The sequence below is a fragment of the Furipterus horrens genome, unplaced genomic scaffold (assembly GCF_987537825.1).
Source record: "Furipterus horrens unplaced genomic scaffold, mFurHor1.1.pri manual_scaffold_9, whole genome shotgun sequence".
Classification (NCBI taxonomy): Eukaryota; Metazoa; Chordata; class Mammalia; order Chiroptera; family Furipteridae; genus Furipterus; species Furipterus horrens.
In genome coordinates, this window is record NW_028327179.1 from 60,099,202 (window position 1) to 60,125,473 (window position 26,272).

The following is a 26,272-nucleotide window of genomic DNA, read 5'->3' on the forward strand; positions in this document are numbered from 1 at the left end:
AATGAAGGACAAAAATCACATCATCATATCAATGGATGCTGAAAAAGCATTTGATAAAATACAACATCAATTTATGGTGTAAACACTAAACAAAGTGGGGATAATTCTAATAAAGGCCATATACAAGAAATCTACAGCCAACATTATACTCCACAGGCAAAAACCAAAATCTTTCCCCCTAAGACCATGACAAGATAAAGGTTTCTGCCTTCAGCACTCTTATTCAACATAGTACTGGAAGTTCTAGCCACAGCAATCAGACAAGAAAAAGAAAGAAAAGGTATCCAAATTGGAAAGGTGGAAGTAAGACTGTCATTATTTACAGATTACATGATAGTGTACATAGAAAACCCAATGTACTACTGTGTTAATGGATTGGAGGAAATAACAACACTAAAATGTGCATACTATCTAGAAATCTATAGATTCAATGCAATTCCTATGAAAATACCAATGGCATATTTCACAGATCTAGAACAAATATTTCAAAAATGTATATGGAACAAAAATTACCCCAAATAGCCTCAGCAATCTTGAGAAAGAACAAAGTAGATGGGATCACAATATCTGATATCAAACTACGTTACAAGATCGATGTAATCAAAACAGTCTGGTACTGGTATAAGAAGAGACACATAGATCAATGGAACAGAATATAGAACCTAGAAATAAACCCATGTCTCTATGGTAATTAATACTTGAAAAAGGGGACAAGAGCATAAAGTGGAATAAAAATATCCTCTTCAATAGATGCTGTTTGGAGAGCTGAACAGGTACATGCAAAAAAAAAAAAAATGAAACTAGACTACCAACTTACATCATACACCAGGATAAACTCAAGATAGATAAAAAACTTAAATGTAAGTTGTGACACCAATAAAGTCCTATAAGCAAACATAGGCAGAAAAATTTCAGATATTCCATGCAGCAATGTTTTTGCTGATGTTTCTCTAGGGCAAAGGAAATAAAGGAGAGAATAAACAAATGGGATTATGTCAAATTAAAAAGTTTCTTCTCACTGAAAGAAAGCATCAGCAGGATAAAAATGGAACCAACTATATGGGAAAACATATTTGCAAATTATACCTCAGACAACATTTTGATCTCCATAATACGTAAATAACTTATACTACTCCAGGAAGACAGACAATACAATTTAAAAATGGGCAAAGGACCTGAACAGACACTTCTCCAAGGAGAACATACATAGGGTCCATAGGTATATTAAAGAATGCTTAAAATCACTTGCCATGAATGAGATGCAAATTAAAACCACAATGAGATATCACCTCACACAGGTAAGAAGGGCCATCATTAACAAATCAACAAACAAGAAGTCCTGGCGAGGATATGGAGAAAAGAGAATCCTAGTGCACCATTGGTGGGAAATCAAACTGGTGTGGTATGATATTTCCTCAATAAACTAAAAATGGAACTGGCTTTTGATCCAGAAATTCCACTGCTGGGACTATATCCTCAGAATCCTGAAACAGAAATTCAGAAGAGCCTATGCACTCCTATGTTCAATGCAGTGCTATTTACAATAGCCAAGTGCTGGAAACAGCCTAAGCACCCATCAGTGGATGATTGGATCAAAAAACTGCTACGTTTATGCAATGGAATACTATGCAGCAGAAAGAAAGAAGGGACTCCTACATTTTGCAACAACATGGATTGAACTGGGTAGTATTATACTCAGTGAAATAAGCCAAGAGGCAAAAGACAAATACCATATGATCTCACCTAATACAGGGAACTAATGAACAAAACAAACAAATGAGCAACATAGAACCAGAGGCATATAAACAAGGAACATACTGACAGTGACCAAAGGGAAAGTGTAAAAGGAGGGAAAGAAGGGGACGGATCTAGTCAAAGAACTGATGGTACAAATGACCCATGGACATGGACAACAGGGCAGGGATTGACTGGGAGAAGGGGAAAGTGGACGGGGTAGGGGAAAACAATGGGAGGGAAATGGATTCACTGTTATAGAACAATTAAAAGAGAAACAAAACTGTGGTAGATTTTCACAATGGAATACTATGCAGAAGAAATAAATAAGGAACTCCTACCTTTTGAGACAGCGTGGCTAAAACTGGAGAGTATTATGCTTAGTAAAGTAGGCCTGGCTGCAAAAGAAAAATACCATATGATCTCACCTATAAGAGGAATATAATGAATAAAATAAACTAATGAACAAAATAGAACTACTGTCATGGAAACATGGAACATACTGTTAGTGACCAGAGGGGAAGAAAGAGGGGGATAATGGTGGAAAAAGTAGGAAAGGACTATTCAAAGAACATGTATAAATGAACCATGGGCATGGACAACTGTGTGGGGATTGGCTATGGGAGAGGTGGACAAAGGAGGGCAGTAGAGGAAAACTGGGAAAACTGTAATAGAATAATAATAAACATTTAATAAAAGTGGCTGGATTCTGATGTATTTTGAATTTATAATCAATAGGATTTGCTGATGGGTTGGAAAGAGGAAAGTTAAGAGACTCCATTTAGAATCTTGGTCCAATATATACTAATTTGCAAGCTTTAACTTTTTTTACTATTTATTTCATATATTTCTTTCTTATTTCTAATTCTAGGCATCTAGTTAGTGTATTTCTCTTTTTGTCTACTTAGTTTTCTCTAATAGTTATTTATTAAACACTCACCTTGTGGTAGGTACTGTGACAGATGCAAGATGATCAAAACAGTAATTCCAGTCTCAAAAAAAAAATTGCTAGAGGCAAAATAATTAGAGAATGCAATTATACCATAGGGAAAAAGTCAGTCAGATGTTGTATGGAGTCAGAGAAAGGAGATATTCCTTTGCACTGTGAGAAACAGGAAAGGCTCAACGTCAAGTGAGCTTGAACAGAACTTTTAAGAATAATGTGGGCTGAGGGACTGCCAAAATGATATGCATTGTAGGTGGGCACAGGGGCCCACATATGATCAGGTCTGGGGGACAATTAATGCAGTTTGGCTGTAGGGAACATCTCAGGGGAAAATTAGACAAGTCGTCCTCCTATTTCAGGGTACTTTGGGCCATGGAGGTAGCAGAAGTGTCAGTATGTGTCAGAGACATTGCAGAGATAGGACTACTGGGATAGCAAGGCTTCAAAGGCAATGCTGAGGATTAGGGTGCTGTAATTGAGAGGAAGGTCATGCTAAAACAGAAATAGAGTTGCAATGGGAAATGAATTTCTCCTAAAATCTTTCCATCTGGAACACAAAGGCAATATGAAAGGAAAAAAAAATACAATCAATTCTGTGGCAAATAACATATCTCCATTTTCCCAGCAGCAAGTTTGTGAACCTAATTTTCTTGGTCTTCTCTCTGTTTGGTTTATAATTATGATTTTTGTAATCTCAGAAATTTTTGGAAAATAATTAAGGAAGATTCCTTTAAGATAGAGATTAAGAGGTGCAGAAAATTGTTATTAAATTACAAAAAAGCTTCAAAGGTTTACAAAAGAACTTTTCAAAGCTATTTGAGGTAATAGTCACAAATAACCACCTGCTCCAACTCTGTTTAGTTCCTCTTTTCTAAACTGAATGGAAATGCAATCTGGCTTCTCTGACTGAAAATTTATTCCAGTATTTTCCTTAATAGAGCAGAGAGGCAGAGGAGGTGAGGAGAAGGTCGCTATTTTGACGATCTATGAAGTTTAAAATGTTCTGGCTACTCACTCCAGTTGAACCAATCTTGTTTTCTATGGTAAAGTCTAACCAAATAAAAATTTTGGAATGTGTCCAAGGAGTTTGTATTGAATACTTGAATTTTAAAAGGTAAAGAAGTATTATAATTGATTATTTTTCAAAGAGCACATTGTCAGCAAGGTGTGACTTCACCCTTTCAGGAGTGTTAAAAATAATTAGAAGCAAACACAAATATTGGAAAAAAAAACTTTCAGGGGAGAGTTTCTTTCAGCCCAACATTTTTCAGAGATTTCACCCAAAAGTTTGGGTAGCACATTTTGAGGGGAGATGGCATGTTTGCTAATGAACATGAATAGCATTCCCTTATGGGCCCTATATTTTTCTAGCAGGAAATGGATAATCTACTATGACATTTCTGTGGGTTGAAACAAGACAGATAAATCAAATACTAGTTACCTTGTTTTGTTTTTTTTTTAAATGAAAGATAAATGCCTCAATGGACTAGCAATCATAAAATATATAAGTATTTATAATACTGTACTGCTTTATAACACCATCTGCCAAAGAATGGTATTTATTCAGCCACTGATATGAGAACAGATTTTCTTCCACATTATGCAGGGAAGAAATACATCTTAGTGTTAATGAGCATGCACTTTGTATTTAGCCATCCTAAGTTCTAACGACATTTTTAGTTGACTGGCTGTATAATTTTAAAAATGTTACTTAACCCCGCCCTCCCTGTCGATAAAGGGGGTATAATAATTATTCTACATTCTAAAGTCATTTAGTCTGTTAAGGTAATATATGAAAAGCATTCTACCAAATGCCTAGCACATGTAAGTACTCAATAAATAATAGCTGTTATCTTCATCCCCCTGGTCAAAATTGGCTGCACACAAAATGAGTTTCAAAGTATTTGGAACATTTGAACTGACTGCTTTTTAAAAAAATGCTGAGGGGCTAGATTAATGGGTCCTCCCTGGTCCAGGCAATATATATATATAGGACTCTGTATTAAAGTTGGGGCATATAACCAGTCTCCATAGGCTATGTTATACTCTAGTAACAAACAATTCCCAAATTACATTGGCTTAAAACAACACAGATGTTACATGCTCAAAATACATGTCCATCATGGGTTGAAAGGGCCCCAGGCTGATGCAGCAGCCACCATCTCACTCATTGCCAAGTTGTCATAACAGAGAATCTTAAATTAGCAAGTGAGTGTTCTGGCCTGGAGGTGGCATACATATTCCTTTCACTTACAATTTGTTGGCCAGTCACAAAGCCTCACCCAACATCAAAGGGGTGAGGACATACTACCTTGTTCTTGGAAGGTGGAAACTAAAAATTTGATGAACAACACTGATGGCTACAATAGGACAATAGACATAGTTGAAAATAGACTCTTTCTTTATAGGTGGTGGCACTTGAAGCACTCTTTATTGAGTCATAAAATAATGAACTAAAATGTGTTATATCAGGAGTTATAAATTGTGCCTCTGAATTATGGGTGAGATGAGGGAGTGACCCATCTAAGTTGCCTTGAGTTTCTGAAATGCCTGACCACAGAAGCAGTCCAATAGACTGAGTTGTTTTGTTAGAGATGTCCGAAGCCACTTTTAGTGTCTAAGGCATTTCCCACCATTCCATTCCTGTTTAAATGGCTTTATCTGTTTCTATCTCACATCTAATGGGTTTAATGTGTTCTAACTGTATGGGTCCATTTGGTGCCTTGGATGCTATGGCTAAGAGGTGCCATATAAAAAATATTCTTCTTGTTATGATGATGAGTTCAAGCACTGGAGGGAAAATTCTGAAATGGCTTGGTACTGTAGCTATCATTATTTTCAGCAAAATAAAGATTGGCTTCTTATAACACTAGTAAGCCTTGAATATTAAGTATTGTCTACAACATGTATTATAGCAATGGTCTAAAGAAGTCAAAATAAAAATGTTTAATTTAGCATTTCATATATTATAAAACAGATATTTGCTTTTATGTATTTTTGATATTTTTAAAAGTTGACACTCATATCTGCCATTAAAAAAAAACAACAAATAAAAAGCCTTCAAAATCTACCTTCAACTTTACTTACTCTTGATTCCATTATGATTGGGTAGGCCAGTTATATTAATTAATTTAACCCTTAGGGTTGATCATTTGCCAATGTGCTGTGAGGTTGAGCAATAGATTGTTTCATTGCTTTAAAAATGCATTATCAAGACAGGAGGTGCATACAGTTCTGGGGGGGAAAAAAGACTGTTTAGGTTCTTTCCCTGATGATATAATATTATATTCCCATTACTTGAATATTCATTATGGTTTCCCACATGTTTTTGGCTACTTCTGTTTCCTGCAACTGTTTACATTATTAAGTTGGTCTGGATTGTAAGATGTAGCTTGAACTCTGTGTGTAGTTAATGTAGCTTGGGATGTTTGCATAGATTGGGTAGATTCTCTTTTAATCCTAAAAGAATCATTGAAGGTTTCTAAAAGGAGATGAAACAAAATATAGTCAGGGTCTTGTTACTGAAGGGCCTCAAACCACATATGGAAAACAGTACAGGCCTAGTCAGAGAAATTATCTGGCACACCAGGAACTGGGTCCTCTCTGTGGCTTAAGCCAGTATTTTTCTGCAGAGAGCACAGTAAAGGCATCATTCCTTTTGTGGTGTGGAGAGAGGAAGGTTTTGGAGGGCATCGCCTAGCTCAGAAACACGAGAAATCAAAATGCATTGATGGCGCTATGATTTTAGGACTCTGTACAAGGAACTATGTGTGGCATATGACAAGTTAATTTGAAAAGATGAGTTAGTAATGTGTACATATTGCATAAGACATCTAGTAGAACTCTGATCTGGAAAGATGGTGAAAACACACTGGTCAGAACATGGAACCTTTCAAACTTAGATAGTTCTTCATTTGCTCCCTCCTTTTCACCAGGAAGCAGTGTCAAAAGCACCCAGCCTCAGGTACAATGTACAGTAAAGCAATTACTAAGTAGTGATTTCCAATGTAATTCTATATAAGACTGGGACAGGATTCCTCTTTATCTACCTTTGTATTTTGTCAGCCTTAAGCTGTTGAAATCTAGGTTTCATGAAGTTTATCTGTTCAGCCCTCCTTGATAGGCATATGCAGACATTGAAGCAAAGGCATTGTCACAATTTTAGAATTATACAGAACATACTGGCAGTTCACACACAGTCCTCACTTAGAGGTAGGTATAGTCTATAAACCATGCTACCCAATTCCCTTCTTCTCTTTAAAATTTATTTAAAATTTTTTCCATTACAGTTTGCATTCAATATTATTTAATATTTGTTTCAGATATATAGTATAGTGGTTGGACAATCATATACTTTACAAAATGTTCCCTTAATTATTTCCAGTACCCATCTGGCATTATACATAATTACTATAATATTCTTGATTATATTTCTTATGATATGTTTTACATTCCTATTACTATTTTGTAACTACCAACTTGTGCTTCTTAATCCCTTCATCTTTTTTAACCCAGTCCCCCAAGCCCCCTCCCCTCTGGCAACCATCAGTCTGTTCTCTGTATATGTGAGTCTGTTTCTATTTTATTAATTTATATTGTTGTTTATCTTCCACATATAAGTGAAATCATATGGTATTTGTCATTCTCTGACATTTCACTTAACATAATACCCCCTGCCATCCATGCTGTGAAAACGGTAAGATTTTTTTTTTTTTTATGGCCAATTAATATTTAATTGTATATATGTATACTGCTACTTTCTTATCCACTTGTCTGTTGATGGGAACTTGGGTTACTTCCATAGCTTGGCTATTGTAAATATTGCTGCAATGAACATAGGGATGCATATATCCTTTTGAATATGTGCTTTTGGATTCTCCAGATAAATCCCCAGAAATAGAATCACTGGGCCATAAGGCAGATCCATTTTTAATTTTTGAAGAACCTCCATACTATTTTCCACAGTGGCTATACCAATTTGCTTTCCCACCAACAGTGCACTAGGGTTTCTGTTTCTCCACTTGGCCCATACTTGTTGTTTCTTAATTTACTGATGGTATCTATTTAGGTCCTTCCTTTGCCCATTCTTTAATTGTATTGAATAGTATAAGTTGTTTATAATTTTTGAATAATAACCTCTTATCAGATGTATCATTGGTGAATATATTCTCCTATTCGGTGGGTTGTCATTTCTTTTTGTTGACAGATTCTTTTGATGTGCAAAAACTTTTTAGTTTGATATAGTTCATTCACTATTTTTCTTTTCTTTCCCTTGCTCAAGGAGATATATCAGAAAAAAATATTACTAAGAGAACTGTCTGAGATAGTCTTATGTTTTTTTCTATGAGTTTTATGGTAATGAGTCTAACATTTAAGTATCTAACCCATTTTGAGTTTATTATTGTATATAGTGTTAAAAAGTGGATTAGTTTTATTTTTTAGCATATATCTTGTTGTTTTCCCAACACTATTTATTAAGCAGGCTGTATTTACCCCATTGTGTTTTATTTCCTCCTTTGTCAAACATTAATTGATCAAGTAGGCATGGATTTATTTCTGGTCTCTCTTCTGTTTCATTGATCTATATAAGTACTTGTTTTTATGCCAGTACCATGCTGTTTTGATCACTGTAGCCTTGTAGTATAGTTAGATATCAGCATGATACCTCCAAAATTGTTCTTGTTTCTTAAGATTGTTGTGCATAATTGGGATCTTTGTGGTTCCATATAAGTTTTTGGATTATTATTTTCAGTTCTGTAAAAAATGCAATTGGTATTTTGATAGGAATTTTGTTGAATCTATAGATTGCTTGGGTAATATGGACACTAACAATGTTAATCATTCCTATCCAGAAGCATATTATATATTTCCACTTATTTGTATCTTTTTCAATTTCTTTCTTCAGTGTTTTATAATTACCCAGGAACAGGTGTTTTACCTCATTGGTCAAATTTATTTTAAGGTATTTTATTTATTTTTAATAAAACTAGAAATGAGATTGTTCTCTTAGCTTCCCTTTCCGATAGCTCACTATGGGTGAATAAAAATGCAACTAATTTCTGAATATTTTGTATCTTGCTACTTTACTAAATTGATTTATTAGTTCTGGTAGTTTTTGGCAGAGTCTTTAGGTAGAGTTCTCTACATACAGTGCCATATAATTTTCAAATAATGATAGTTTTACTTCTTTCTTTTCAATTTGAATGCTTTTTATTTCCTCTCCTTGTTTGATCTCTATCGCTAGGACTTCCAGTAGTATGTTATATAAAAGTGGTGAAAGTGGAATGCTCTGTCTTATTTCTAATCTTAAGGAAAATGCTTTTTTGTTTTTCCCCATTAAGTATGATGTCAGCAGTGGGTTTGTCACATATGATCTTTATTATGTTTATATATGTTCCCCCTACTCCCACTTTGTTGAGACTTTTATCATAAAAGGGTGCTAGATTTTATAAATGCTTTCTCTGTATCTATTGATATGATCTTATTATTTTAATCCTCATTTTGTTTATATGATGTATCACATTAAATAATTTGCAGATATTGTCCCAGCCTTGCATCCATGGAAATAAATTCTACTTAACTGTGGTGTATGATCTTTTTTAATGTATTAATAGGTTCTGTTTACTAATGTTTTGTTGGGGATTTTTGCATCTATGTTCATCAGGGATATTGGCCTATGATTTTATTTTTATTGTAGTGTCTAAATATGGTTTTGGAATAAAATAATGCTCGTCTCAAAAAGCAAGCTAGAGAGTCTTCTCTCTTCTTGAATATTTTGAAATAGTTTGAGGCTAAGCATTAGTTCTTAGAATGTTTGGTAAAATTTACCTGTGAACCCATTAGGTTCAGGATTTTGCTTGTTGGAAGTCTTTTTTTTTTTTTTTTTTTTTTTTTAATTTTTTTATTTTGGTTTTTCAATTACAGTTGTCCCCTTTTCCCCCAATTTCTCTCCCCCACCCAACGCACCCCCTCTCCCGCAATCATATCCCTCCCCGTTGTCCATGTCCATGAGTCTTTCATACAGGCTCTTTAATTAAACCCTTCCCTTACTTATCCCCGTTCTCTCCCTCTCCCCTCCCCCCTATTGACTGCTATTCTGCTCTTTGTTCTATTTAGTTCCTTTGTTTGTGTTGTTCTTTAGTTTCCTGTATTAGGTGATATCATATGGTATTTTTCTTTCTTTGCCTGGCTTATTTCACTAAGCATAATTCTCTCTAGTTCCATCCATGTTGTTGCAAATGGCAGGAGTTCCTTCTTTCTTTCTGCTACATAGTATTCCATTGTGTAAATGTACCACAGTTTTTTGATCCACTCATCTACAGATGGGCACTTAGGTTGTTTCCAGCACTTAGCTATTGTAAACAGTGCTGCAATGAACATAGGAGTGCATAAGTTCTTTTGAATTGGGGTTTCAAGATTCTTCGGGTATAATCCTAGTAGTGGAGTCGCTGGTTCAAAAGGCAGTTCCATTTTTAATCTTTTGAGGTATTTCCATACTGTTCTCCATAGTGGCTGCACCAGTCTGCATTCCCACCAACAGTGCAGTAGGGTTCCCGTTTCTCCACATCCTTGCCAACACTTGTTGCTTGTTGATTTGTTGATGATGGCCATTCTGACTGGTGTAAAATGGTATCTCATTGTGGTTTTTATTTGCATCTCCCTGATGGCTAATGATGTTGAGCATTTTTTCATGTGTCTATGGACCTTCTGTATGTCCTCTTTGGAGAAGTGTTTGTTCAGGTCCTTTGCCCGCTTTTTAATTGGGTTCTCTGTTTTCTTGATGTTGAGTCATATAAGTTCTTTATATATTTTGGAAATCAGTCCCTTGTCTGAGCTATCATTGGCAATTATGTTTTCCCATATGGTTGGTTTCCTTTTCATCTTGCTGATGTATTCTTTTGCTGAGCAGAAACTCTTTAGTTGGATGTAGTCCCATTTGTTTATTTTTTTCTTTATTTCTCTTGCCTTAGGAGATGTATCCGTGAAGAGATTGTTACGTGAGATATCTGAAATTTTTCTGCCTATGTTTTCCTCTAGGACTTTTATGGTGTCACAGCTGACATTTAAGTCTTTGATCCATCTTAAGTTTATTCTGGTGTGTGGTGTAAGTTGGTGGTCTAGTTTAATTTTTTTGGACGTCCCTGTCCAGTTCTCCCAGCACCATTTGTTGAAAAGGCTCTTCTCACGCCATATTATGTTCCTTCCCCCTTTATCAAAAATTAGTTGACCGCATAGTCCTGGATTTATTTTTGGATTCTATTCTGTTCCATTGATCTATATGTCTGTTCTTATGCCAGTACCAGACTGTTTTGATCACAGTGGCTTTGTAGTATTGTTTGATATCTGGTGTTGTGATTCCTCCTGCTGTGTTCTTCTGTCTCAAGATTGCTTTGGCTATTCAGGGTTTTTTTTGTTGTTGTTGTTCCATATGAACTTTTGAAGTATTTTTTCTAGGTCTGTGAAATATGTCACTGCTATTTTAATAGGACTTGCATTGAATCTGTAAATTGCTTTGGGTAGTATGGCCATTTTGATGATGTTGATTCTTCCCATCCAACAACATGGTATTTACTTCCATTTATTTCTATCTTCCATAATTTCTTTCTTCAGTGTTACGTAATTTTCAGAGTACAGGTCTTTAACTCTTTGGTTAAGTTTGTTCCTGGGTACTTTATTTTTTTGTTGTTGCTATAGTAAATGGTATTTTCTTTTTTGTCTTTGTCTCTGAGATTTTATTGTTGGTGTACAGAAATGCATTAAATTTCTGATTATTTTGTACCCTGCTATTTTGCCAAATTCACTTATTATATCGAGTAGTTTTTTTAGTGGAGTCTATAGCATTTTCTATGTATACTATCATGTCATCTGCATATAATGACAGTTTTACTTCTACTTTCACAATTTGGATTCATTTTATTTCTTTTTCTTGTCTGATTGCTGTGGCTAGAACTTCCAACACTATGTTGAATAGGAGTGGTGAGAGTGAACATCCTTATCTTCTTCTTGATCTCAGGGGGAATGATTTCAGTCTTTGTCCGTTGAGTATGATGTTGGCTTCAGGATTATTGTATATAGCCTTTATTATGTTGAGGTATGCTCCCTCTCTTCCCATTTTGCTGAGTGTTTTCATCATAAATGGGTGTTGTACTTTATCAAATGCTTTTTCTGCATCTATTGATATGATCATCTGATTTTTGTATTTCATTTTGTTTAGGTGATGTTATATTATTGATTTGCGAATATTAAACCATCCTTGCATCCCTGGGATGAATCCCACTTGATCTTGATGTATGATCTTTTTGATGTGTTGCTGGATCCTTTTTGCCAATAATTTGTTGAGGATTTTAGCATCTATATTCATCAGAGATATTGGCCTGTAGTTTTCTTTCTTTGTTGTGTCTTGACCTGGTTTTGGAATTAGGGTAATACTGCCTTCAAAGAAAGAGTTTGGTAGTTTTCCCTCTCTTGGACTTTTTGGAAGAGTTTGAGTAGGGTAGGAGTTAGTTCTTTCCTAAATGTTTTGTAAAATTTCCCTGTGAAGCCATCCGGTCCAGGGCTTTTGTGTTCTGGAGATTTTTGATTACTTTCAATTTCTTTCTTTGTTATTGGTCTGTTGAGACTTTCCACTTCTTCTTGATTCAGTTTTGGAAGGTTATATGTTTCTAGAAATTTGTCCATTTTTTCTAGGTTGTCATATTCCTTGCCATACAGTTGTTTGTAGTAATTTCTTACAATCCTTAGTATTTCTGTGATACCAGTCATGATTTCTCTTCTTTCATTTTTGATTTTGTTTATTTGGGTCTTCTCTCTTTTTTTCTTGATGAGCCTGGCTAAAAGCTTGTCAATATTGCTTATTTTTTCAAAGAACCAGCTCCTACTTTGTTGATTTTTTGAAAAGGTTGTTTAGTCTCTATGTCATTTAATTCTGCTCTGATCTTGATGATTTCCTTCCTTCTCCTCGCCCTGGGCTCTGTTTGTTGTTGTTGTTCTTGTTATTGTAGCTGTATGGTTAGATTTTATATTTGAGATTCTTCTATGCTTTTCAGAAATGCCTGTATTGCTATGAACTTCCCTCTCAGGACTGCTTTTGCTGTGTCCCATAGGTTTTGAGCTGTCATGTGTTCATTATCATTAGTTTACAGAAAATTTTTAATTTCTTCTTTGATGTCATTGTTAACCCATTCATTATTTAATAGCATGTTATTCATTCTCCATGAGTTTGGGTGTCTTTCATTTTTTTTCTTTGAGGTTGATTTCTAGTTTCAAGGCATTGTCGTCTGAAAAGATGCTTGATATAATTTCAAATTTTTTTTGATTTGTTGAGGCTTGATTTGTGTCCTATCATGTTGTATATCTTTGGAAATGTCCCATGTGCATTTGAAAAGAATGTATATTTTGCTTCTTTGGGGTGAAAAGTTCTATATATATTAGTTAAGTCCATGTGGTTTAGTGTTTTATTCAATGTATGTATATCCTTGGTGTTTCTGTGATTCAAAAATCTGTCTATTGTTGATAATGGAGTGTTAAAGTCCCCTACTATGAGTGTGTTGCTGTTAATATCCTTCTTGTGGTCATCTAGTATTTTCTTTACATATTTGGGTGCTCCTACGTTGGGTGCATGTATGTTTACAAGGGATATATCTTCTTGATATATTGTTTTTTTAAGTATTATGAAAAGTCCTTCTTTGTTTCTTTTTATGATCTTTACAGTGAAATCCGTTTTGTCTGATATGAGTATTGCTACCCCATCTTTTTTTCATGTCCGTTTGCTTGGAATATTTTTCTCCATCCTTTCACTTTCAGTCTGCGTAAGTCGTTTTTGAGGTTTGTTTCTTGTAGACAGCAAATACATGGGTCTTGTTTTCATATTCATTCTGCTACCCTATGTCTTATAATTAAAACATTTAATCCATTTACATTTAAGGTTATTATTGACAGGTATTTATTCATATTCCTTTGTACCTGTGTTCCGTTCCACCTTTTTTTTTCCTTCTTTTTCTTAGATCATTCTTTTTAGCATCTCTTGCGATGTTAGTTTGGTAAAGATCTATTCCTTTAGTCTTTTTTTGTCTGAGAAACTCTTTATTTCACCTTCCATTTTGAAAGAGAGCCTTGCTGGGTAGAGTATTCTTGGTTGTAGGCCTTTGTTTTTTATTGTTTGAAATATTTTTGACTGTTTCCTTCTGGCTTCTAGTGTTTCTGTTCAGAAATCGGTCGGCCAATAGCCGTATCAGATCTTCCTTGTATGTTATTTGCTGTGGTTTTTTTTTTTTTTTTTTTTGCTGCTTTGATGATTCTCTCTTTGTCTTTGAATATTGCCATTTTAATTATGATGTGCCTTGGAGTGAGCCTTTTGGGGTTCCTCTTCATTGGGACTCTGTGCTTCTTAGACTTGCATGACTTTTTCTCTAATCGGGTTAGGAAATTTTTCTGTCATTATTTTTTCTATCAGTATTTTTATCCCTTATTCTTCCCCTTTTATTCCTATGATCCAGATATTATTTTGTCCCATGTTGTCCTGTAATTCCCTTAGACCTTCTTTATACTCTTTCAATCTTTTTTTAATTTTCTTGTTTTGTCTGGGAATTTTTTTCTACATTGCCCTCTAACTCACTGATCCAATCCTCTGATTCATTTAGGCTGCTTTTGATTGATTCTACTGTGATTTTTAGTTCAGAGATTGTATTCTTCATTTCTTCCTGGATTTTATTAATAGTTTCTATGTCCTTTTTTATGCTGGTGTAGTTCTCTGTAAGTTTCCTGTAATTTTCTTGGAGCTGTTGGTAATTTCCTTGGAGATTGTCGTAGTTATCTTTGAGGTTGTCAATATATTGAGCTTTTTCATTACCATTATTTTGAATTCCATGTATGACATTTGGCTTATGTCTCTTCCATCTACCTCTCTTTATGGGGATTCCTCTTTTCCTTTCATTGTGAGGTTATTTCTGCATCTTTCCATGTTAGATTCTTCTTGTTTTTGTTTTTTGGATTTGTCTTCTTTGATATCCTGCCTTTTTGGTTTGTCCGTCAATTTTAAATGATAGTCTTGGTTGTATCTCTTTGCTTTTCATCACTTTGAATATTTTGTGCCAATACCTTCTGGACTGAAATATTTATGTTGAAAAGTAAACTGGCGGTGTAATTTGAGCTCCCTTATAGGCAAGTAACTGTGTTTCTCTTGGGCTTTTAAGATTCTCTCTTTGCCTTAACCTTTTTCATTTCTATTATGATGTGTGTTGATGTGGGCTTCTTTGGGTTAATCTAGTTTGGGACTCTCTATGCTTCTTGGACTTGTGTGTCTTATTCCTTTACCAAGTTAGGAAAATTTTTATTCATTACTTTTTCAAACATGTTATCAATCCCTTGTGCTTTCTCTTTTCTTCTGGTACCTTTATGATGTGGATATTGTTGCACTTCATGTTGTCCCAAAGGTCACTTATACTGTCCTCATTTAAAAAAATTTTTTCCCTTTTTTATGCTCTGAGTGTTTTCTATTACCTTGTCTTCTAAATCATTGATTCAATTGTCTGCTTCACCTTTATTATTATTTTTATTCCTTGTAGTATATTGTTCATTTCAAATATTGCACTTCTTTATTTATGACTTCACTTATGTTCTATTTTATGGTTTCTGTGTCTTTTATCATGCTGTTGAAGTTCTCATTGAGTTTCTTGAACACCCTTATAACCATAGTTTTAAACACTTAACCTGGTAGTTTGGTTGCATCTATTTCATTCAGTTCTGTTTTAGATTTCTCCAGTTCTTTTATTTCAGGCATGTTTCTTTGTTTCCCAATTTTGCTGTATCTATTTATTTCTTTGTATTAGATAGATTAGCTATGTCTCTGGATCTTGGTAGAATGTTCTTGTGTAGTAGATATTCTGTGAGATCCAGTGGCATAGTCTCCCTGATCACCTGAGCTGAGTTCTTCAGAAATATCCCTTTTGTGGGTTATGAGAGCCCTCTTGTTGTAGTTTAGTCTTGATTTCTGTTGGCTTTTCCAGGAGTAGGTCAACCCTCAGGCTGGCTGGCTGTGAAGATAGAGCTGAAACCTGTGTATGATCTACTCTGAGGGTGCTGACCACATGAAGCAGAATTCGCCTCAGTGGTATCTGGTGCTTTACAAGATCTCCCTTTGGATGAGATGCTTGTGAAACTAAATGGATCCTGCTATGATATTGCCTGAAGCCTGTCACTGGGTTTATTTGGTCTGAAACCTCTTGGGAGGAATTCTGGTGCAAGTAAGCATCAGAGACTTCCTGTGACTGGCACTAGGCAATCTATTTTGAGCTATAAATCACTCCACAGTTTTTGGCTGCTTCTGCTGGGTCTGGATGTATGTGATAAGGGCCTAGCTGCACTTCAAGGCCTGTTTCCACTAGCAACAAGTTCAGGGTTAGGTCAGCAAAGGGGTTAAGGCTCTCTAGATCTGCCTCTGCCCACCTCCGTCTGTTGGCTATTAGGCTCAATCTCTAAAAGAGCCTTTGTCAGTACATGAGTTGCATGAGTTACATTCTCAGTGAATCACCAGTTATTTATCAGATTTATAGAGATTTAAATTCAGTGCTAATCCACAGTCTGAGGTCACTCAGCAAAAGTCCCAGTATACATCAATGTCAGCTGCCAATTGCTAGCTGCCTACAGAACTTGGGGTAGGGAAGATTCTCAGGGAGTCATAAGGGGAGCCAGTAGAGTTTATTCAGCCCAAACCAAGCAAGATTTGGCCCTGTGAATGGGGGGATATGCACCCCTTTTGTGTGAGGGAAACATGCCCCTGTCCTACAGTCACACAACTCAGTCTATTCCATATTTTGGTTGGACCTCCTGGAGAGCCTGGCCTTAGCAAAGTGGGGTGACAGGGAGTCAGTAGTGTGAGCCTATTGCTTTCCTCCATGTTGATGCCGTATAGAGGGTAGGACTTGACCAAGGAAAGATTGCAGTTGTGGGTAATGTGGGAGAGAGACTCAGGACAGGGACCCTGGTAGCTACCCAGTTAGCTTTCTTCCAAGAACCACACAACCCAGTCTCTCCTGGCATGACTGTAGTCTGTTCCAAGCTGAACCACCCACCCTTTGTTGGTGCCCAAGGTGTGTGGCTGAGAATAATATTTTGTGTGTTGTCCCTTTAAGAGAGTACCTGGGTTTCTAGCAGGCTTCCTTCTCTCCTTGGCAGACATAATACCCACTGATTTTTACAGCCATATATTATGTGGGCTTCTCTTTCCAAATCTGATGCTCTAGGCTGGGGAGCCCAGCATGGGACTGAGATCGCATGCTAATTAGGGGGGAACCCTTGCAGCTGAGATATCTCTTCAGATTCTGAGCTGCCACATGTAGTACAGTACAGTCCTTCTTGCCTCTCTGCCCTTTCTGCTGGTATCAGTGTGGCTTAGTCTATAAATCCTTCAGTGTGAGACTTCTGTTCAGCTAGTCTTCAGTTTGTAATTCAATTTTATTATTCTATATTTTAGTTGTAATTCCAGTTTTGTTCTGAGAAAAGGTGGGTGTAACTTCCACTTACTCCACTGTCAATTTGGATCCCATAATTCCTTCCTTTGTGAGGGGTTTAAAGAGACCCAGGCTTTTGACCACCAATCATTAGACTAGCTAGACCCCTCACAAGGACAGTGCTTTCGGTTTCAGTTTATGTGCTGGAAAGTTTTGGTGTGTATTAACTTCAGTGTTTTTCAGTTTGATCACTTTTTTTAAAGCATAGGAAAAGTGTCCCACAATTGTCTATCCCTAAGTGGCTATGACTCAGTAATAGAGAATTCTGAGCTTCCTTCTCTGCTTCTGTTGAGGGAAACAACGTCCATAGTTCCATCTAACATAAAACTGTCCTAATTTCTACCCTCAAGTCAATAGTGGTTCATCTAAGCCAAGAAAATGGAATCTTCTTGAAAGAAATGCATTTATCTACAAAATTATGAGTCATAGAGATTAATTTTTATTTATTTAATTTGCTTCCTGTGGACATTAAACATGTTTGATGAAATAGATTTAGTATAGAGCATAGATAGTAGTGAAAAGACTGCCTGAACAATTTGTTTAAGACCTCAGCAACAGGGATGTTGGAATAAATACAATTGCCTTGGATATATATTGCTTTATAATAAGGAAACAAATGGTAAATGATTTCTAAATATATATACCCTGGCTAAAACTCTTCCCTTAATTCCATACTTGCATAGATAAATGCCACTGACATCTCTCTATGGGTATCTCATAAGCACTGCAAATAGAATATCCAACAATAACTTGAGATATTTACCACATCTTTATTCAATCGTCTATTGAAGGACATTTCAACTGTTTCCATGTCTTAGCCATCATAAATAATGCTACAATGAACATAAGGATACATGTATCTTTGTGAACAAATATTTTAAAATCTTTCAGGTAGATAACCAGAAGAGGGGTTGCTGGGACATATTGTAACTCTATTCTTAGCTTTTTGAGGACCTTCCATACTGTTTTCCATAGTGGCTATATATAATGGAATTTTGCTCAGCATAAGAAAAGATGAAATGATGTCATTTGCAATAACATGGATGGATCATGAGAATATCATGCTAAGTGAAATAAGTCAGACAGAAGTCAAGAACCATTTGATTTTACTCGTATGTGGGATATAAAACTGAAAGCAATAAGTAAACAAATAAGAGAAACAAACAAACAGAGAATTATAGACACAGACAAAATATGGTGGTTACCAAGGGAAGTGGGAGGAGGGCAGGTAGTAAAGTGCAAAGGAGGTCAAATATATGATGACAAAAGAAGATTTGACTTTGGGATGTTAGTACACATACAATATACAGATGATGTATTAAAGAATTTTACACTTGAAGCCTATAACTTTATTAACCAGTTTAATAGAAATTTAATTTTAAAAAATAATTTTAATTGTTACTTTCACAGAAACTTGCCTCAGCTGGTAAATGGACCCATCAGTTGTTCAACCCAGACATAGAGGAGTCTTTAACCTCTAAATTCCTGTGCATTCCCTTCTCTGCCCCTCCCTGTGATTTCATCTAAAATCTCTCTTCCTCTACCAAATTATGTTCTATCCACACTGAATTCTTTCACTGATCCTTGAACATCAAGCTAGTTCACATTGTCTGGAACATTCTCTCCTCCACTAGTTGTATTGATAGTTCAGTTAAGGTTCAACTTAAAGATTATTTGTTTGACCTTATCATATATCCCTCTAAGAATAGTCTTTTACTGTCACAGTGGCCCCTTCTTACTCTGCCTACAGTATTCTCCTCTTTTCAGTAGTTTTAAAAACTATTTTATAATTTCTATTTAATTAATTAATTTGTTTGTTTGTTTATTGTCTGTCTCCAAAATTAGGATATAAATTTCGTGAAAGTAGGATCCTGGGTTTTCTAATATATATCTAGATCATACAGCCCAGATCTTGACACAAGCATAGATACTAAAAAATTACATGTAGAATAAATAGTGGATAATGAATTAATTAAAATGACATAACAGTAGTTATTCAAATATCTTTAATATCAATAATCATTATTGGAGTTGATGGACCTCCCATACCAGTGTGTCTGCTGTACCACACCTGAAAGGGGTAGCTGCTGACCAGCTCATTAGCCTGGAACTGCTTAGAGGTGTCCCCCTGCCAAGGGTGCACTGACCAGCAAAGTCTTGCAGGGAGTCAGCAAGAAGGTTTGGCTGAAACACCCAGAGGCATGGGAAGACAGTTAACAGCCCAGACTGTGAGAAACTGTATGAACTGAGTCTAGGTGGGGACTGCCTTAGCTGCAAACTGGGGCTGAAAGCTCTACATTCTGGGCACTCATGCCAGGGCCCCACCAACCAAAGGGCAGGTGGCGCATACCCCTGTGCTTTGGACATTCATGCCAAGACCCTACAGAACAAAGGGGCAGATCGGAGCCAAGGAGAGGGGCCCATATGGCAAAGTTGCAGCAGAACTGCAGACTCAGTAGGGAATCCAGGCGGGCAGGTGGTGCGCAACCCGGTGCTGAAGCTCAGAACGAACACAGGAATGGAGGCTGAGCAGAGATTATTGGCAGGTGCACACTGGCCCACCAACAGAACAGTGTTGCTAGACAAGCCTGAGGAGGGCTGAGGGTGCCACAGGAGGGAACTCAACTAAGTGTGGCTCACAGCAGAGCAGTGCCAGAACCATGAGTAAGAGACTAGCAACCCCAGAATCAAGCTGGATCTCCTCACAGCCAGCCAGCCAGAAAAGATTAGAAACTCATGGAACTTTGACCAGAGCAGATCCAGAAAAAGAAGACTGTGCCCAAAGGTTAAATGGAGTAAAAACTCTTTCTTTCTTTCTTTCTTTCTTTCTTTCTTTCTTTCTTTCTTTCTTTCTTTCTTTCTTTCTTTCTTTCTTTCTTTCTGACTTTCTTCCCTTTTATCTGTCTTTCTCTCTCTATTTCTTCTTTCTTTCTTTTGTTTTTAGAACTCTTTCTTTAATCTGTTTCCTACCTTTTTTCCCTCCTACCCTTCTTCTTTAACGTTTGTTTGCTTGTTTGTTTCTCTGTTTTGTTTATCCTCCCTCTCACACTAAACATATAGCAATAGCTGCTATATAAACCTGATACTATACACTCCCACTATCTCACTTCATTCTGCATCCTTCCCTCCCTTTTTAAACATACAATGAAAATATTACTTACTGTATCGATAGCCTTCGCCCTACTTGCTACTATTATTATTCTATCACTTTCCCTCTCAAAAATCATCTTTCTTTCATTTAAAACAATTCTTATCTGTTTCTACTATAGTATAATAGTCTTAACATCTCTACATTTATATTAATAGTGGCTCATTTGCTACTGATAGTGGGATTGTGGGTGGGGGATATTTTTGAGGGTGTGGGTTTCTTGTCTGGGTTGTGTGTTTAGCTTTTAACAGCATCTCCAAAAAAGAACTCAAGACAAGGTGGGCAGAGTGACACTCAATCAACTAGTCAGAGGGAAGGATCCACCAACGAGTAACTGAAATACAACCAGACAGCATAAACAAACGACATAAAGGGCATCCCAAGAGCATTAGTCTTAGAGATCAAAGAGACTGAACCACTGAATACCCCAGGTCTCCTATAGAGAATCTCATCCCATGAAGGTGAGAAGTCAAAGCAGACAAATCTAATAAACAAAAAGAAACAAGAAGAAGCCAACATGGGAAGACAAGGAAAAAACCTCCCAATGAAAGGAAAAGAGAAATCCCCAGAAAGAGAAATAGATGGAATAGACATAAGCCAACTCTCAGACATGAAATTCAAAAGAATGGTTATAAAGAAGGTCAATGACCTTGACAATCTCAAAGAAAACTACGACAAACTCCAGGAAAATTACCAGCATTTCCAAGGAAACTACAAAGAATTGCCGGGAAGCTACAAGAAACTTAAAGAGAACTACACCAGCATAAAAAAGAACATAGAAACTATTAATAAGAACCAGGAAGAAATGAAGAATACAATTTATGAACTGAAGAACACAGTAGAATCAATCAAGAGCAGGCTAACTGAAGCACAGGATTGGATAAGTGAGTTAGAGGACAATGTAGAAAAAAATTCCCAGACAATACAACAAAATAAAAAAAGATTTTAAAAGAATGAAGAGGGTTTAAGAGAACTGCAAGACAACATAAGACCTACAACATTAGAATCATAAGGATACAAGAAGGAGAAGAGGAGGAAGAAGGGGTAGAAAACCTGATAGAAAATGTAATGACAAAAATTTTTCCTAACCTGATGAGAGGAAAAGTCATGGAAGTCCAGGAAACACAGAGGGTTCCAATGAAGATGAACCCAAAACAGGTCCATTCCAAGGCACATCATATTTAAAATGGCAACATTCAAGACAAAGCGAGATCCTAAAAGCAGCAAGAGAAAAACATCAAATAACATACAAGGGAGCTCCGATAAGGCTACCAACTGCTTTCTCCATAGAAACACTACAAGCCAGAAAGAAATGGCAAAAAAATATTTCAAGCAATGAAAAACAAAAGTCTACAACCAAGACTACTCTACCCAGCAAGGCTCTCATTTGAAATGGAAGGTGAAATAAGGAGTTTCTCAGACAATGGAAGACTAAAAGAATACATCTCCACCAAACCAGCATTGCAAGATGCTAGAGGGAATGCTTTAAGAAAAAGAAGAAAAAAAGAGAGGGAGAGGAACACAAGAACAAAGGGAAATGAATAAATACCTATAGATAATAAATTACATGTAACTGGATTAAATGTTCCAATTAAAAGACATAGGGTAGTGGAATGGATATGAAAACATGACCCACATATATGCTGTGTACAAGAGACACACCTCAAAACAAAAGACTTACACAGACTGAAAGTGAAGGGATAGAGAAAAGTATTCCAAGCAAACAGACATGAAAAAAAAAGATGAGGTAGCAATGTTTATATCAGACAAAATGGATTTCAAAGTAAAGCCCATAAAAAGAGACAAAGAAGACATTTTATAATACTTAAGGGAACAATACATCAAGAAGATATATTCCTTTTAAACATATATACACTCAACACAGGAGCACCCAAATATATAGGAAAATACTAGAAGACTACAATAAGAATATCAACAACAATATCCTCATATAGGGAACTTTAACAACCTATTATCAACAATAGACAGATCTTCGAAACAAAGAAACACCAAGGATATTGAGGCACTGAACAACACACTAAGCCACATAGACTTAACTCATATATATAGAACTTTTCACCCCAAAGAAGCAAAAATGCATTCTTTTCAAATGCACATGGGGCATTTTCAAAGATAGACCACATGATAGGACAAAAAACATATCTCAACAAATTCAAGAAAATTGAAATTATAACAAGCATCTTTTCAGACCACAATGCCTTGAAACTAAAAATCAACCTCACAGAAAATAATCACAGACAACGAAACTCATGGAGAATGAATAACATGCTATTAAATAATGAATGGGTTAACAGTGACATCAAAGAAGAAATAAAGAAATTTCTGAAACTAATGATAATGAACACACAACAGCTCAAAACCTATGCACACAGCAAAAGCAGTCCTGAGAGGAAAGTTCATAGCAATACAGGTCTACCAGAAAAGGACAGAAAAATTTCAAATAAAAAAGTCTAACCCTACAGCTACAAGAACTAGAACAACAACAACAAACAGAGCCCAGGGCGAGGAGAAGGAAGGAAATCATCAAGATCAGAGCAGAATTAAATGACATAGAGACTAAACAACCTTTTCAAAAAATCAACAAAAGTAGGAGCTGGTTCTTTGAAAAAATAAGCAATATTGACAAGCCTTTAGCCAGGCTCATCAAGAAAAAAAGAGAGAAGACCCAAATAAACAAAATCAGAAATGAAAGAGGAGAAATCATAACTGATACCACAGAAATACAAAGAATTGTAAAAAACTACTATAAACAACTCTATGGCAAGGAACTTGAAAACATAGAAGAAATGGACAAATTTCGAGAAACATATGACCTTCCAAAACTGATCAAGAAGAAGTAGAAAGCCTGAACAGACCAATACAAAGAATGAATTTGAAACAGTAATCAAAAATCTCCCAGAACACAAAAGCCCTGGAGTGGATGGCTTCACAGGTGAATTTTCAAAACATTTAGGGAAGAACTAACTCCTACCTTACTCAAACTATTCAAAAAAGTCCAAGAAGAGGGAAGACTCCCAAACTCTTTCTCTAAAGCCAGTATTTTCCTAATTCTAAAACCAGGTCAAGACACAACAAAGAAAGAAAACTACAGGCCTATATCACTGATGAACATAGATGCTAAAATCCTCAACAAAATATTGGCAAACAGGATACAGCAACACATTAAAAAGATCATACACCATGATTAAGTGGGATTCATCCCAGGGATGCAAAGATGGTTTAATATTCTCAAATCAATAAATATAATACACCACCTAAACAAAATGAAATACAAAAATCAGATGATCATATCAATAGATGCAGAAAAAGCATTTGATAAAGTACAACACCCATTTATGATGAAAACTCTCAACAAAATTGGAATAGAGGGAACATACCTCAACATAATAAAGGCTATATACAAGAAATGTAAAGCCAACATCATATTCAATGGCCAAAACTGAAAGCATTCCCCCTGATCGGAAACAAGACAAGGATGTCCGCTCCCTCCACTCCTATTCAACATATTTTTGGAAGTTCTAGCCACAGCAATCTGACAAGAAAAAGAAATAAAAGGCAACCAAATTGGTAAATAGGAAGTAGAACAGTCATTATTTTGAGATGACATGATTGTATACATAGAAAACGCTATAGACTCCACTAAAAAACTACTCAAAATAATAAGTGAATTTGGCAAAATAGCAGGGTACAAAGTAAATATACAGAAATATAAGACATTTCTGTACACCAACAATAAAATATCAGAGATAGAAACTAAAAACAAATCCCACTTTCTATAGGACTAAAAAAATAAAGTACCTAGGAATAAACTTAACCAAAGAGATAAAAGACCTGTACTTGGAAAATGACATAACATTGAAGAAAGAAATTAAAGAAGATAGAAATAAAGAAGCACATACCATGTTCATGGATGGGAAGAATCAACATCATTAAAATGGCCATACTACCCAAAGCAATTTACAGATTCAATGAAATTCTTATTAAAATACCAATAACATATTTCACAGACCTAGAACAAACACCTCAAAAATTTATATGTAACCAAAAAAAGACCCTGAATAGCCAAAGCAATCTTGAGACAGAAGAACACAGCAGGAGGAATCACAATACCTGGCATCAAACTATAATACAAAGCCATTGTGTTCAAAACAGTCTGGTACTGGCATAGGAAGAGACATATAGATCAATGGAACAGAATAGAGAGCCCAGAAATAAACCCAGGTCTGTATGGTCAACTAATACTCAACAAAGGAGTGTAAAATTGATAGAGAAGAGCCTCTTCAACAAATGGTTCTGGGAGAACTGGATAATGATGTGCAAAAATATGAAACTAGACCACCAATTTACGCCACACACCATAATAAACTCAAGATGGATCAAAGACTTAAATGTTAGCTGTGACACCATAAATGTCCTAGAGGAAAACATAGGCAAGAAAATTTCAGATATTCCACATGGAAATATTTTTACTGATACATCTTCCTTAAGGCAATGGAAATAAGGGAAAGAATAAACATATGAGACTACATCAGACTAAAGAGTTTCTGCGCAGTGAAAGAAGAAATCAGCAAGATGATAAGAAAACCAACCTTATGGGAAAACATAATTGTCAATGATATCTCAGACAAGGGATTGATCTCCAAAATATATAAAAAACTTACACATCTCAACACTAAGAAGACAGACAGCCCAATTAAAAAATGGGCAAAAGATCTGAACAAAGACTTCTCTAAGGAGGACACACAGAGGGTCCATAGGCACATGAAAGAATTCTCAGCATCACTAACCATCAGAGAGATGCAAATAAAAACCATAATGTGATACCACTTTACACCAGCCAGAATGGCCATCATCAACAAATCAACAAACAAGTGCTGGTGAGGATGTGGAGAAATGGGAACCCTACTGCACTGTTGGTGGGAATGCAGACTGGTGCAGTCTCTATGGAAGACAGTGTAGAATTACCTCAAAAAACTGAAAATAGAACTGCCTTTGAACCAGCGGTTCCACTGCTAGGATTATATCCAAAAAATCCTGAAACACCAATTCAAAAGAACTTATGCACCCCTATGTTCATAGCAGCACTGTTTATAATAGCTAAGTGCTGGAAACAGCCTAGTGCCCATCTGTAGAGGAGTGAATTAAAAAAACGTGGTACATTTACACAATGGAATTCTATGCAGCAGAAAGAGAGAAGGAACTCCTACCATTTGTGACAACATGGATGGAACTAGAGAAAATTATGCTTACTGGAATAAGCCAGAAAAATACCATATGATATCACCTAATACAGGAGACTAATGAACAGCAGAAACAAATGAACAAAGTAGAACAAGGAATAGAACAGTTATCAGGAGGTGGGGAGAAGGGAAATAAGTAAGGGAAGGGTTTAGTCAAAGAACATGTATAAATGACTCATAAACATGGACATCGGGGTGGGATATGACTGTGGGAGAAGGGATGTGCTGGGTGCAGGGGAGCTATGGACGAAAATGGGACAACTGTAATTAAAAAACAACAATTTTAAAAAATCATTAGTTTAACAAGTTTGTATTGGATGACAGAACATGGACCTTGGAATCTGACATATAGAAGACTGTGTCCTGGTTCTTTCATTTATTTAGCTGCATCACTGTACACATAAGGGTTTGACCTATAAAATGAGTGTTATAATGGTCTCTATTTTACATATGGGGAAGATAGTGCTATAAAAAGCACAGTCTACAATCATTTCATGTTTAACACGTTGCGTACCGGGGAATTTAAATGCCTTTTAGAAATGACAAGAATTCTCGCCACCCGTATGCAATGTGTTAAGATAGGATGCTTACCATAATCTTTATTTTGTAGGACTGTGAAAGGCACTGAGGACCCATTAGCAAACACAGTTAACATTTTTCTGTCCCCATGGAGGAC

At 36.0% G+C, this 26,272-nt stretch overlaps 1 protein-coding gene across 1 annotated transcript in view; it reads left to right on the plus strand.

Moving 5' to 3' along the window:
* SUGCT (succinyl-CoA:glutarate-CoA transferase) overlaps nt 1–26,272 on the plus strand; it is a 1,282,463-nt gene that overhangs the window by 1,248,969 nt on the left and 7,222 nt on the right. The window lies entirely within an intron of this gene.